Source organism: Pteropus medius, unplaced genomic scaffold, assembly GCF_902729225.1.
Source record: "Pteropus medius unplaced genomic scaffold, Ma_sr-lr_union100, whole genome shotgun sequence".
NCBI lineage: Eukaryota > Metazoa > Chordata > Mammalia > Chiroptera > Pteropodidae > Pteropus > Pteropus medius.
Genome location: NW_024344240.1, coordinates 16110468 through 16125860, shown reverse-complemented (window position 1 = coordinate 16125860; position 15393 = coordinate 16110468). Strand labels below are relative to the sequence as shown.

General features: G+C 35.9%; 1 long non-coding RNA gene across 1 annotated transcript in view; it reads left to right on the top strand.

The window, feature by feature from the left end:
* The window catches only part of LOC120607275 (uncharacterized), a 72426-nt gene that overhangs the window by 42424 nt on the left and 14609 nt on the right, over positions 1-15393 (top strand). Inside the window, exon 3 of the long non-coding RNA XR_005654116.1 lies at positions 15331-15392. This is a non-coding gene — a long non-coding RNA (uncharacterized LOC120607275). The remainder of the gene's footprint in view (positions 1-15330; position 15393) is intronic.

The window sequence follows — 15393 nt, the reverse complement described above, 5'->3', positions numbered from 1 at the left end:
GTTTATAAAACGATCCTGCTAATTGCTCTTTCTCTTCTCTGGCTCTCCACCTAGCCTTAATGCTTTATTTTTAATTCAACATTTGCTTAACAGGATATTACAATTTGGGAGAATTTTAAAATAACATAATCACACACAATTCTGTTACTTTAGTAATACTATTTTGAAAATTATTATTCAAATATTTAGATATTGTCTCATAATTTTACTTATATTATACATACTTGTGTTATCTTTGTGATTTAATTTAATAGTTTATTGTAAATGTTTTGTACTTTTTATAGAATAATAGAAATTTAAAAATATTTGTAGTATGGCTTTAAAATATTTCACTGTGTTGATGACACATTATTTATTCAACCAATCCTAATATTGGATTCTATTTTTTTCCTATCATTCATAATATCAAAATGAACATCTCTTTACTTTATTGTCTTTCTTGAATTCTTTTTTTAAAAATATATTCCTTGTAGTGCAATGACTGGAGTCAAAAGGTAAAACATCTTCATGAGTACCGCTATACATTTTCATATCAATTTTCCAAAAATTTTACGTTGAATTTTTATTTTAATACCACTTCAATGACTAAGGATATAATACTAATTTTACCAAAACTATTTTTATTAATAACTTGGCCCTTCAGAGCTCCTTTCTAAAATAGATCTTGTCCAAAAGAAGTATTCTTTTAAACCATCTTTACTGCACACATGTTTCTGAGAATTTGATTAAAGCTATGGACCTTTTCCCTTTTAAAGTGACTTCCTTCAGCCACCTGGAGACACACACACACACACACACACACACTCACACACACACACCTCTACACAATTTCAGGCACTTGGTGAGTTGTGAGGACTAAATTCCTTTGTTGTTGAGAAATTCAAACTAAGATAAAATGAGATTACTACATCACTGAGAACCTCAGAGTCGAGATTCATGCTGTTCTTTCCTCTACCATCATGATTATGAGGCTAAATCTAGGGCCTTGAAGAATGATGAATAGCTGATTCTTCTAATCTTTGCTCAAGTTCTACCTCTTAACTTCATTCTCTTGCCTTGAATTTATTGGTTAGAAAAATGATCACTATATAGGTTTGGACACAAACATAATCTAGTCAAAACATGAACAAAACAGGAAGCTTAAATAAGGACTGGGTGTGAGAAACTTGGAGAAAAATAATAGAGCACGTAGAACTGAGAGTGGCCTATACTGAAGCATTGTACAATCTTACATGATAAAATGTGTGTTAAGGAACTGAAATTAGAATTCTTGGTAACCATGGGAACAGCACTGTTATGGCTCAATTGTTAGAAAAACAGTCCTGGGATTTCTGTGAAATGAAAATGATTGTTTAGATGACGCTACATCTCAAGTGTCAGGACTGATAATGAAGTTCCAGCATAATTACAAGTAGTTGGCCAAAATGTAAGGAAGTTCTCAAATATAGCTTTCCAAATATTTCTTCTTGAAATAAATACAATTAAGCTTGATAGGAAATTCCAGCATTTGGCATTTTGTAATTTGCCAAATGCTGGAATTTCCTATCAAGGAAATTTTAAAGACACAACTTTCCTATATGTCCATAATTTTCCTTATTACTTCCCTTTGCATTGTCTATATTTAGCAGTTTTTCAGTAGTTTGCTCCTGGAAAAATGTCATGTGAGATTTCTATTATTCTAGTCTCCAGATCACAGAGTTAATTTTAGAAAGAGAATTTATAAGTTAAATGCAGATATTCTTAAAAGAGGAAATTTATCTACACATAAGGGAGTACTTAGTTAGGTCTGTGGTATCTTTGCTACAGATAAACTTTATAATATTAAAATAAACATTTTTTTTCAAACATGTTGTACCAAGTGCTATGCTTGTTGCTTACAAATACAAACAACCTTGCCAACTTATTTTTATTACTTTAGATGTTTACAGAATGTTAAACTGAGGCTCAGAAAGGTGAAGTAATTTCTCTAAGATAATAAAATTGTGACTACATGGTGACTAAATGTCACTCCTCAGTCCCCATGTTGTTTTATGTCCAAATTTTGTGCTCTTTTTACTACTCTATATGGTCACTGAGATCTGTATCTGTTATATTTTGCTAAGGGTAGGGATATATGTGTTGTTTCTGATTCTCTGCAGAATAAAGAATTCGTATTGCTGTTCTTGATGACTGGCAAATCCTTCCCCTCAATTATTACAGCTCCCTGATTATTCAAAGCTCTGTTCACATACCATATCCTTGCATTATACTTTGCCTTATCTACCCAGTTGGATGAACTTTTCTTCCTTGATGTTTTCAGAACATTTAATTTTACATTTCTTATGTTCTCTTATAACCTTCCTCTTTTATCGTGTCCATGTTTGGTTTAGGTTCTTGAAGGTGTCTTATATACAATAAATTGTCCACACAATGCTGCCTCATTCATCGTAGGTGGCTAGTTTTTGTCAAATGACCTGTTGTGTTCTCTGGATATCTTCAGGTGATTGAACAAGAGAGAGGATAAAAGGTTGCTGAAATGTAGGTAATAATTAAAAAGTATAATTTTTTAGCCTTTTTCCTCTTTTTAAGGAAAGTTTCTGTAAAATGAGTGGTTTCTGTAGAATAGGTAAAAGTTTGCCTAGAAAGAGCTTTGGAAAAAGACTGAAGAGAATTCCTTTTAGTGGTCAAAAAGACATGAAATCTAGGCCTTAAGTTGAATATTTTAAAATTAAAAAAATGAGCTTATTTTAGAGGCTGTAAAACCTCAGAAAAGTGCAACTCTATCAATATCTATGACATATGATATTGATTATAAGCACAACCAATGTAAACCCCAAACATTTAATTTCTTCACAGGAATTTCACTGCCAAATATGTTGCTTTCTTCTCTATATCTGGAACATCGTTTTTGTGCAAGTGGTCTAACTTATGGTAAACCCTATATTTAAAAACTTATTTGAGATAAGGCAGTCATATACCTAGATGTGTTTTCTTTGAATCAAAAAATGATAATTTAAAAATCTTTTCTAAAAATTCTAGTAATAAGAGATGACTAGAAAGAATAACAATAATAGTTCTCAAATATAGCTTCGATTTAAATGATCTTCATCTAAAAACTAAAAAAAAAGTCCCTAAAACAAAAAACAAGCACTCCAATAAAACTCTCAAGCAATATGCACACATTAATGTTTATAATAGTGGTATTATAGTTTATTTAAAATGCACACAATTTAAGTGTTATTCTGGTAGTAGTCTCCTGTATGATTTATATGGTTGAAGCCTAATTAATTAATTAGGCTTCCTAATTTAATGATGATTTATACTGGTTTGTTATGTTTTAATTGAAGCAAACCAGGGCTTCTGGGGGTTTTTAAAACCCTTTCGCTGAAGAGTCTTGTCTATGTTTTACTGGTTACACAGGGTTTATACTTTTCTTTTTGGAATTCTACATGGAAATGTGCTTTCGGTTAGGTGAACATTTGCATGAGCCCTTGATGTTTTTTTGAGTGAGGTTGCTGTCTCCAATAGATATAGTTTATGCAATTTTTTTTTTGAATTTTCAGTTCAAGGTTAGTTAAAAAGTTTAAAGAGAAAGATATGTGACTATGAATACATGGTCAGAGAGAAGCTACATTGCTGGTTTTGAAAATAGGAGAAGGGAGCCAGGAGCTAAGGAATGCAAGCCATTTCTAAAAGCTGGAAAATGAAAGACATTCTCTTTTAGAATCTCCAGAAAAGAAATAGCCTCTGACATCTTGAGACCCATGTTGGATTTCTGACCCACAGAATTTTAAGATAACAAATTTGTGCTGTTTTAAGCCATCACGTGTGGGGTAAATTTTCATGGCAGCAATAGAAAACTAATACAATAGCTGAGATATACTTTCTCATGAGCTCCCATCCTCTGTCTCGCAGGGAAAACAATGTAAACTTGTCAAGTAAAAGTATTTCAGTACATTCTGATTTTAAACAATTGTATGTTGAGGGCATTCAGTCTCTTTTGGGTAAATGTTTGCTCTCCCAGAGTTTCTTTTCCTTTATCTGTTTTCCCCAAGATGGCCCATAGACCAACAGAATTCGAGGGAGGTGGCTAATCCATGAGAAGCCTCTGGTTATGAACCTGTTTCCATGAATTTTTGCTTGTTGGCCTCTGCTAAATGTCTTGGTGTTGGAACTGTCCTCTCACTTTTGGGCATGCCTTATGAGAATGATTCTTTGGGGAAAAGAAAAATAAGATGCAGGGAGAATCCTTTTCAGAGAGGAAAAAGAAGTAAATATCTAGTCTCTTCACTTGCTGCCTACCCTAGGACCTGCCATTGCCTCTGGTCATTGAGGTCTCATCCTTAACCAGCTCTGGACTCTGGAAGACCAAGTGATCTTCTTAGTACTTCTGTAACTTCTGGAAGAACTTTTATATCTACTGTATACTGTGCCCAGCACATGGGAGGCTATAAACCTTATTTCTGTTCCACTTAACCAATGTTGTGCTATCAATCTTATGCCATTTTGGTCCAAATGGCTCAGAGTTTCTCCTAGAGGCTTTGAGCCTTCCACTCTACCCAGTTATGAAGCTCTTAGGATTTTTGTGTCTGTCTAGATGTATCTAAAGCATCCTCCGCCCCCTCCTCACCCCATCTCTATGCTCAGTGTTTGGCTAGGATTTGCAGAACCTAGGTATCTGATATCCCCACACTGCCTCTCCTTACTCTTCTTCTAAATTCTCCTGGGATAAAAAGATCTACATTTCGATTTCTTCTCCAACTCTGGAAGGGAGTTTTCCTACATCTTACTTTTCTTTCCCCTAAGCACTAACTACACTTTTAGTGAAAAGTAATAATGGGGACGGGTATCCCTGTCACACTATTGAATAAACTCTATGATCTGAATTGGCTATGCTTGTCTCTTGAAAGGTTGCTGCAGGACAATGAGACATTAGACATTTTAAAGACTGAAGACACACTGGTTTAGTATAAAGGTTGGTGCATTGGAGTCCATGAGCTGGCTGAATGTTTTTGTGAATTAAGTTTTATAGAAATACAGCCAAGTGCATTCATTTACACATTGTCTCTGATCACTTTTGGGTTAAATAGCAGAATTAAAGAGTGCAATAGACACTGTATGTCCTACAAATCCCAAAATATTTATTATTTGACCATTTAAGAAAGTGTTTGCTGACCTTTAGTTTAATGTATTAGTTATCTATTGCTATGCAACAATCCTAAAATCTGGCAGCTTAAAACAACATGCATTTATTATCTCACAGTTTCTGTGTATCAGTGATCTGGGCTTAGCTAAGTGATTCTTAGCTCAGGATCTCTCATGAGGTTACAGTCAAGATGTTGGCCAGAACTGTAGATATCTTGATTGGGGCTGGAGAATCCACTTTCAAAGTTCACATAGGTGGTCGTTGGCAGACCTTAGTTTCTCACTGGCTGTTGGCTTGGACGCCTCGGTTCTTGCCATATGGGCTTCTCAAGGGGACTGCTCCACATGACTGCTGGCTTTCCTCAGAACAGATGAGAGAGAGAGAGAGAAGAGAGAGAGAGAGAGAGAGAGAGAGAGCGCGATTACAGGATGTTTTCAGTAGTCTTTGTAACCGAATCTTGAAAGTAATATTCTATCTCTTCTGTAGTGTTTAGTTTGTTAGAAGTGAGCACTAAGTCCAGCCCGCCCTCAAAGAGATGGGATTATATGGGGGCATGGAGAAAGAGATGCAGGGTAATTGGGAGACATCTTGGAGGCTATCACATTTAGTAACCCACCACATTTTTACACTTTATATCATTTTGCTATAATGAACTTCCAACAATGCAGCTCTGAAATTTAGTACTATGAGATCCAAGAAGGGCCAGGGAGTCTAATTTAGAGATAGTTATAAAGCCTGCTAGTCTGGTTGCTGCCTGTGGGCCAAATCCAGAATAAAACTCAAAGGCTGGAAATACTTGAGAGCCTGAAAGGAAGCATATGGCAAGAACTCAAGAGAGAATAGAACATTGGTGATAAAGCACAGCTGATTTGTGGCAAGGTAGGCAGTTAAAAGTACACTTCGGCAATAATGAGACCTTTTTATTTGTTAACTCATTCAATATTTAACAAATATCTACTGAACTCCTACTAAACTTCAGGTGCTATTGAAAGTTTTGTAGCTACAGCAGCAAACTTGGAAGCAAAGATGGCCTCAGGCAGGAAACATCTTACCGCAGGTGCTTCCTTTGTGTGTTGACAAAGACAACAAGTGACTTCCCAGGATTTGATCTTTTCAGGATTTGTGGGAAGAAGATATTTATATAAAAAGATAATAGGTAGATTGGAGCTTGTACCCAGGGATGTGGAGGCAGGTCCTAGAAACTTTTTAATGCATTTATAGTCCTTCCTAGTTTAACCGAAAGCTTTAAAAATGCTTGTTGCCCCAAGGTTTGCGAGTCCAGACACAGGCATGGAGTGGCAGGGTCTATGAAAACTACAGACTATTGAAAGTATCAACATTGCCTTTTTTTTAACCTGCTTTATTTAGCCATTTTTAGCACAGTCCTGTCTTTCACTAGGCTTAAGCTACACACACACACACACACACCTGCACACACACACACACATTTATATATTTATATTTTTATTTATATTTATGTATTATATATATTTAAAAATCAGATCTGAAATTCTGCTCTAGAAACCTATATCAAAACCCAAACCATTTTTATTCCTATTGAGACTGATGCAGAGAAGAGAGATTGGGAGAGAATGGACAGTTTTCTTGGATGATCTAAGGGAAGTCAGGTTGTTTTGAAGATAAACTATAAAGGCCCACTCCTGGGCTAGCTGGTGGAAGAAGTAACCAGGGTGGCCCTGTCTCTAGGACACTATAAAAGCTTTTGACCTACAAGTGAAGTTAATTTTCTCTATCTGTGTGATTGAAAGTCAATTCTAGGATCCCATTAGACCCACATATTGCATTACCTATACTTGCATTAATGGTTTATTAGTGTGGAATATTTTTTTATGGGTCTCCAGAGAGACTGACACTAGGGGCTCTGTGGAATGTTTATTTCAGTCATCTGTATTGCAATAGGGAGGGAGTTGAAGGAAAAGATAGCCACAAAAATTTATTGTTGAATCCAAATCTGTGAGAAAAATAAAAATGTAATTGTAAAATAAAATCATGGCAAAGCAAAATATTAAGGCATAATAGGTAGCCACAGCCATCTTTGTGACAATGAGACTTTTTTCTTGGAAATTATGATATCTGATGCCAGACACAATGTTTTGCACTTACTCAGCAATTAAAGGTAAGAGGTTGTGAAACTCTAAATGAGCCAGAAAAAAAAAAAAAAAAAAGAGGCAAAGGGCTGAGTTTGAGTGAGTAAAGGAAGATAAATCAGATGAGATTGCATGTTGATGACACTCACCAGGCTTGCTCAACAGCAATATCTGACAAACAGCAAGAGAAAAAGGAAACATTTCAGCAGAGTCAGCCACCCCCAGCATCTCTCTTCAAAACCCTACTAAGAAATCCCCACTGCTGGATGAGTTATTTCCTCTTTCTGCAGTATGAGTACAATGGGAAAAAAATAGACCCTACAGCTGAAATACTGAAGTTAGGAAACAGTGGAATGAGTAATAACACAATAATGAATTAAACTGAAAGGCCTACGGGTATGGATCTTCCATGTAGAGGGCTTGAGTTTAGTGAAGTCCATTTTGGTACACCAGATATTCAGACTGTCTTTTTAGGCTCTTATGTGTGTTTATGATTGTCCTAATTACACTTGGTTTTGTTCATTCATTCTTTCTGTCTGGATTCCAATGGCACTGTACCTCCCCTCACCCCTGCTTTGGCCTGCCATATCTGCCTTGGAAACTGTTATGCTTTCTTCAAAGCCCAACTTAAATCCATTTTTTCTCCAAGAAAACTCAGCTAACCCAGTCCAGAATTAACTTCTTTCTCTTTTCTCCTCTTAATATCTTTAGCCTTTTATTAAATTGTTCACAGTGTCCTGATATATAAGTTATTTATATATTTTCTGTTGTCTCTATTAAAGTTGAAGTTTCTGAAGGGCAAAGGGCTTGTCATGAACATCCTTATATTTCCTAAAACATTCAGTGACATAAGAGATATAAAAAGCCAATATAATAAGTCAATGTTTATTGGCAAAGTATAAACTAACTTTAAATAATTTTAAGAGATTAACAAGATCCTAGGTGAAAGTCTCTTAACTTTCTTGCAGATAAAACTAATTAACCTCTATCTTGTTTTGCCTTATAGAATTTTTGCCTTATTTATGATGAAATAAGGCTATTGTTCGTTTGTTTGTTTGTTTGTAAAATCTTAGGGAAGCTATTTTATTTTTATTAATTTTTTATTGTTGTTTAAAAAGAAGAAAAAGAATTGATTCCACCTACCTTTGAGTTCTTTGGTGGCACAAGGCATATGTTTGCCTTACTGACTTCAGAATAGAGCTCTGGAAGGGTTCTAGAATATATTTTAAACAGAGCTCCATGTTGTAAAACAGAAACAGAACTACTATCACTAGACCCTATGGTTTTCTGTCTTCTTTTTCTCTTGCAAGCCTCTCAAAAAGTATAGTTTATACCTGTTGGCTTTTCTTCTTAGATTTGCTTTTCTTTCCGAACTCTTTAAAATTAATTGATTTTGATCTTCATCACCTTCCAGAAACAGTTCTCGAAAAGGTCAGTTGTGACTTCTTTTTATATCAAAATCTCTCAGCAATATTTGCTGTTGATAACCTACTCCTTGTGACTTCTGCTGCCTTGGCTTTGACATTGCCTTTCCCCAGATTTTCTCCCAGGGGGAGGGAAAAATTAATTTATTAAACACATATGTTTCTGCTAGGAGCTTTATGTGAATCATTGTATTTGAGCTTCATGACAACATTCTAAACCAGGAGTCATTCTTGCACACTATCACTTGAGTATAGACATTTTTGTTTTGATCCACTGACCAGTTAATTATTTCATACAAGTATCGGTCTCGTGGGCCTTAGCTAGTTACAAGTTCCTTGGGAGTGGAATTTATATCCCCCACCTCATCTCTATCACTCACAGTGTCTGACACAGCAAATATTCTCAGAGCTTAATGAATATTTGTGGTCTGATTGTCGATGAAAGCGCTCAGAACTTGAAGATGAAGGGTAACATGAACACTGACCAGTTTTTGTTGAATATGTTTTTTCAAGTGCTGAAAGAGACCTACTTTCATATACCATGTTAAAAAACAACAAAACAAGCTTCATTCATGAAAAGATTATGTTCGACACTGAGATTAGATCAGCAACCATCACATGTAGGCCAGAGTGGATTTCTTTCCAATGATAGGAGAGCCTCTCAGCTGGAAGTGACTGAACATGAGGCTTCTGAATTAGATCGGAGTGATTTTATTATCTCCTCTAGACAGCTTTGCCTAGTTTCTGAGTCAGCTGCACTGAATTTGTACTTTCTGTCTGAAACATACATATCTTATCCCCCATTTTCATGTGAGATTAGGACCAGTCTTGGGTAAAATGGGAGAGTGGGGGTAGTGCTGGGGAAGTCAGTCTGTGTCACCCTCTCCATTTCCTCTTACACTCCCTTTATCGCCTTTCAGTTCCTCCTTTCCCACCAGGTGCCGGAGGGGTTATGCTTCCCCATAATCTTTCTTTTCATGGGGGAAGTGGTGGGAACTAACTTTTATTTATTTATTTTTTTAAAGTGTGACTACTATGAGGCTTGTATATTGTGGGGAATTCAGAGTCATTGCTTCATTTGCAGTCTTTTGGCAACTCCATGAGGTAGATTTTATTATTTCTGTATCGTAGAGGTTGAACCGGGGGCTTTGAGAAGATAGGAAACTTGTTCAAATCACACAGCTTATAAATAGAAAAAGTGCAATGTGAAGCTCAGCTTAACTCCAAAACATCTGGGCTCCTTATTGATTGTATGAGGTTACCTCCTCACGAGAAAATGGATGGTATAAAATTGTTTCCCGCTGAGGGCTTTATAGTGTATGGTAGAAACAGAAGTCCTTTTCAATTAGAGCCCCAGCAAATATGCCACAGTCAGGGCATTTGGGGTGGAGGAAGCTATGTTTTATGATTTGGGGCAGCATCCTTTCATCCCTACCTGTGCTTTGTAGCATTATACCTTGCCTTTCCAACTAAGCATCCTTAGCCACCTGAGATTCATAACCTAGAATTCAGCACTTAGATATTTTTTTCTTTGATAAATGTTCTTTCATTAGTCCTAGAAAAATGAATTTAGTGTGCTATTTCCTTACTTTTAATCAAAGGAAATGTATAGGTTAAAACAAAGAGCAAAATCCTTTAATGGGCACTAAGGTTAATTGACCATGAGTATGTGTGTGCAGTATTCAGATGAATCCCTCTGCACTGGTTGATGTCATAATGCTCACCTGTGACTTGATGGGTGATGCAGCCTGGCAAGATTTTAGAGGATTCTTTGAGGCAAATTATCGAAGGGATAGATTGGCAAATCTATATAGATTTTAAAGCTCTTGAAAATGGACCAATTTAAAATATTTTTTAAAATAATCGGAAGAACCACGATTGGGTTGTATCTCCAAAGTGAAGCTATATCTCACAATAATTTGCTTATTTTTGCATTTAAATAAATTTAAACTTTATTTAGCACTTTAAGAAAACAAAGATGAATCAAATACTGATGATTCTTGTTCAGTCTAATTTTTATAATAAAACTGTAAGAGAACAACATTAGAAACCTCTCTCTCGCTCTCATATATATATTTTTCTAAAGGATTCTTTTAATACTTCTTGCTTAGACAGTTATTTTTCCATGTTTATCACATTGGTATCTTTGTTGATTTCCCATTCATTAATTTTTAATAGATCCATCTCTGCCAGCTTATTTTTTTGTGTGTGATCCAGGAAGTTTTCCGACATCGCTTTCATCATTCTTATGAAATCCTACAACTTTTGCAATGTTTGCCATTTTGCTTGACAATCTATTGCATTGCATCTGCATTGTTTGATTAAATGTCTACAACACTTGCACCAGTAGTTAGAGGTGGTATTGATGTGGGGGGTGGAGATATAAGCCAGGGTTAAATGGAGTGGGATAAGTGGTAATGAGTATTACAAGAGATCAGTCAGCCCCTTTGTGACTATTTTTTTGTGTTATGGTGCCTTTTTTCTTCCCTAAGCGACCATGTAATTGTGGGATGGAGCATGATGCATGTTCAAATAATAAGGACTCCTTAGGCTCAAATAATTGTTGAATGGAATAGAACTGACCTTGCCTGGATCTGCTCTCAACCTATATAGTAGACGTTAGAAGCCTACAGGCTTGGGTTGCATGTAGAGGAACTAAAATTGTCTTCCAACCATTTCGATGTGCATGAATAGAGCTGAAAGCATTCCAAAACTACTGGAATGTTAAATCTTAAATCCAGAGATCTGCTTGAAGGCCCATAATTACCTCTATTGTGATGTCTTTCAACAGATCTAAGAAGTTGTGTAGTTTTGATTCAAGGTGGACTAAGGGTAAAACTGAGTGAGACCTAGGTTCCAGCCTATTCTGTTATTGCTATATTATGCTTTGGAGGAAAATGTCATTAGCTTCAATAGACTTCAATACTATGACATTGTTTCTTTTAATCTCGCCTATCATTATGTTCTGTGTGTATATAACTTAATAAACATCAGTTTTCATTCCTTTAAGTATTTTAGATATGATAGGTCAGTGGCAGAGGACGAATATGCTTGCTAACCACCCTCCTCCAACTACCTATGTATGACCACATATTTGAATAGCATTATTTGCAAAGTATAAAAGCACTTCAAAGTAATAGGTTTTTTTCCTCATAGAGAGAATAATGACAATTTGCTTTTTCCTCTTTGCTTCTTTTTTTCCCCCTCCTATTACAGTTGGCTGTAGAGTTTTGGATTAATTCTGCATTTTTCTTCCTGCTGGATTTCAGGCTTTTCAAGGGAAAAAAAACTTTGTCTTGTTTTGTTTCATGTCTCCGGGATCTGGCATAGGACTTCATACATCTGTGCTACATTGTTCTTTAGTTGAAGTAGAAATGAAGAACCTAGCTTAGAAGGAAGGAAACGGTAAATTATCGGGGTGGAAGTTAAGAGGGTTGTACTAACTTTGCAAGGACAGGAAATAAAGTGAGGTTGGTCAGTGGAAAGTAGGACAGAGGGCAGGTTCTCTGTGGTGTATTATGAAAGGGGCAGAGGCCAAAGTACAATGACTATTCCACTGGAAAAACAAATAAACAAGCTGGAACATGCTTGCCTGAGCACATATAAACTTGGAGTCTGTGAGCAGTTAGATGCTCTGTGCTAATGACAAGGTATAAAGCCATTTGTACAGTCTCGTAGGCTTTAATTGTGCTCTTTCAAAAATGCTTCCCAATAGGAAATTACATTCTCTAATAAAGTGTCAATGAAATTTAGCCACTGATTTAACGCAAGGTGATGAAATTTCCTTAAAAAGGGAAATTTAATTTCCCAAAAATCTTCTTTTTAAGGAGAGTCCATCACATCAGAAATTTCCAATGACCAGCAAAAAGGGCAAGAAGGTTTTTTGGAAGCCAGTGTACGTATGTACAAAGCTGAATATATCCACAGAACTATGAAGAAAGAAGAGCTTAGACAGATGAGCAATTTTCTGAAAAAGCATATGCAGGTATTGGTTGACATCTCATTTCCTCCATAAGAGGCATGAAAATCATGATGATTAGCAACTCACTGTTTTGGAGTTTAGCCATTCTCTAGTTTGTTTTCACTTGGCAGGAGTGAAGGATGGTGATCGTATTGCTTTTGAGTTAGGTTCTCTTAGTCATGAATGTTGGATTTCTTCTATGAGTGTGTGTTAAATTGAGCTCCAGATTATTTGAGTGTGGGATTTTGCTTTGTGGTTTGCCCTGGGTTAAGCTGCAATCATTTTAACCAGAAGAATGCTCTAAGCCATTCCTCCTCCCCGCACCCCACTTTCAGTAGCTCAGGAAACAGAAACTAATTTTGATTTCAACTAATCCAAACTTGATTAGGAAAGGAAATAAAATGCTACTATATGAAAGCATAAAGTTCCTGCCAAAGCCGAATATGTAGTTTAAAAAGTATTCTACTGGTTCGTTCCCATTTATTCACGTCGTCTCGAACTTTCCGTTTCAGGGTATATGACTGAGAGTTTACTATGCCGGAAATTAATAAATGATTTCATCAATATAAAAAAGCTAACACTAATTTGGAAGATCGGAATGTTGAAAGCTCTCTCTGGATAGTACGTTCCTTAGCTTCCTTTTCTCTGTGCTTCTGCTTCTTTGAAATAAGAAAGTTTGTAGGTCTTTCTTAGATTCCTTGTACTCACTTGTCTTTTTTTTTTTCTTGTGGTGTTCTATAACATCTTTTTCATTTCACCACTGTATAGACATGGGATAATTATCAAAAAATAAGCTCTTTTATTCTTTGTAGACTGTCAGAAATTCTAGTTATTAAGCCTCATTACAGGTCATTGATTTGAGATACTTTGAATTTTTTGAAAACAGGTGGCCAGTGATTCAGAATGGCTATTCTTGCTAGAGTTTTTCTTTCAGTAGTCTAGTTTAGGTAACTATTGGACTAACTGAAGTTAAAAAAGAATAAGTTTCCCTTCCTTATAAAATAAATAAGTTTTCACTTAAATATATTTGTATAAAGAAGAATTGTAAACATACTCCTTTTAAACCAGGAATTAATTAAAGATTTAAAAAATAAAGTGATTGGAGTGAAAGGTTAATGAAGATGAGATTTTGGTAGCTACTTTGAGGCAAGGTGAACTAGAAGACCCAGGAATGCTGGTGATGTAATTCAGTCCCAGTCCGAAGGCCTGGGAAACAGGAGAACCAATATCCAAGGGCAGAAGATGAGATGTGATGTCCCAGTTCAGTCAATAAGGCTAGAAAAAAAGGAATGAATTCCTCCTTCCTCTTCCTCTCGTTCTCTTTAGGACCCGAATGGATTGGATGGTGCCCACCCATACTGGGCAGGATCACCTGCTTTACTGAGTCTACCATTTCAAACGCTAATCTCATCAAAACACCCAAATCTGTATTAGAGTTCTCCAGAGAAATAGAACCAACAGGATTTCTCTGTCTCTCTGCACCGCTCCCCACCCCCCCCAATCAATCAAGTATCTATCTACCTATTTATTTATTATAGGAATTGACTCACAGGTTTGCCCACCCACTCTGGTGAAGACAATCTTCTTTACTTAGTCTACTGATTCAAATGCTAGTCTCTCCCATAGATACCTTCATAGACACACCCAGAAATAATGTTTTGCCAGCTATCTGGGCATCCCACCCAGGGATGCCCAGATAGCTGGTAAAACAGTAACTATTATAGGACCCCTTCTACCAGGTAATAATTAAACTTGACACCAGAATTAGAGTATACAGAAGTGATTTTACGATGCTCTTCTGGTGGTTCTGGGAAGTTTAGAACCATCAAAATCATGTTAGATATCAGGTATTAATTAATAAAATTTGTCATAGTAGATTTTAATAAGAGGGAAGTTACAATGAATTCTAAATGATCTAACTGATTTTTAATTAGAGGTTATAATTTTTTTCAATTAATAGAAAGAAGCAAGAATGTGTGTAAACTCAAATTTTAGTAGAACCAAATTTCTTTCCTACTTTTCCATTCTACATGATATTATGCCATTGATATGCTCACCATGCCCACCACATACATACATCCAAAATTATTTTAGAGGAAATGTTTAATGAGGGTCCAAGTAGGAGTACACAGGTCAAGTGTGATCATCGGATGTGTTTTGTATACCTCTGAAGAATGTTTAAAAAATTTTTTTTTTAATTTATCTTTAACACTAAGGCATAAATCTAAGTTTCTCGGCTTTCTTTAAGAATAGAGAGATTTGGTATTGCTGGACCTGTAATATCCATGTGGCCCCTAGAGGCTGGAGTTGAGTAGTGGCCCTCCCACCCCATTTTCAAAGGCCATGAAGTATAGTTCCCATCACTCTAATTTCTCCTTGACATTTAGGATGAGTTACCACTTATCAAGGTTAGGCTGTTGATTTTTTACAGTTAAATTAGGACAAGATTGCAATATTTTAACAACCTGTATCTTTCTAAAAGCAGACAAGTGATAGATTGAGAAGTATATATTTGAAGAGAAAGAGGGATGAGCAATTATTTATAGATACAAAGACTATCCTTAAATGTTTGATTTGATCAAAATGTGTCTGGCTTATCTAACTAATGCTACCTGTCTGGTCTACCTCAACTTAATGTACTTGCATGTCCCCTTTAGGAATTTGAGAATAATGTAAAGTAATACTTTTGCTAATGAAAAAAATTCATTTCAGGGACCTGCTTTGTGGCATTAAACTTTGTCATCAAGAGGTAACAATGATGTAGAAGGCACTAGG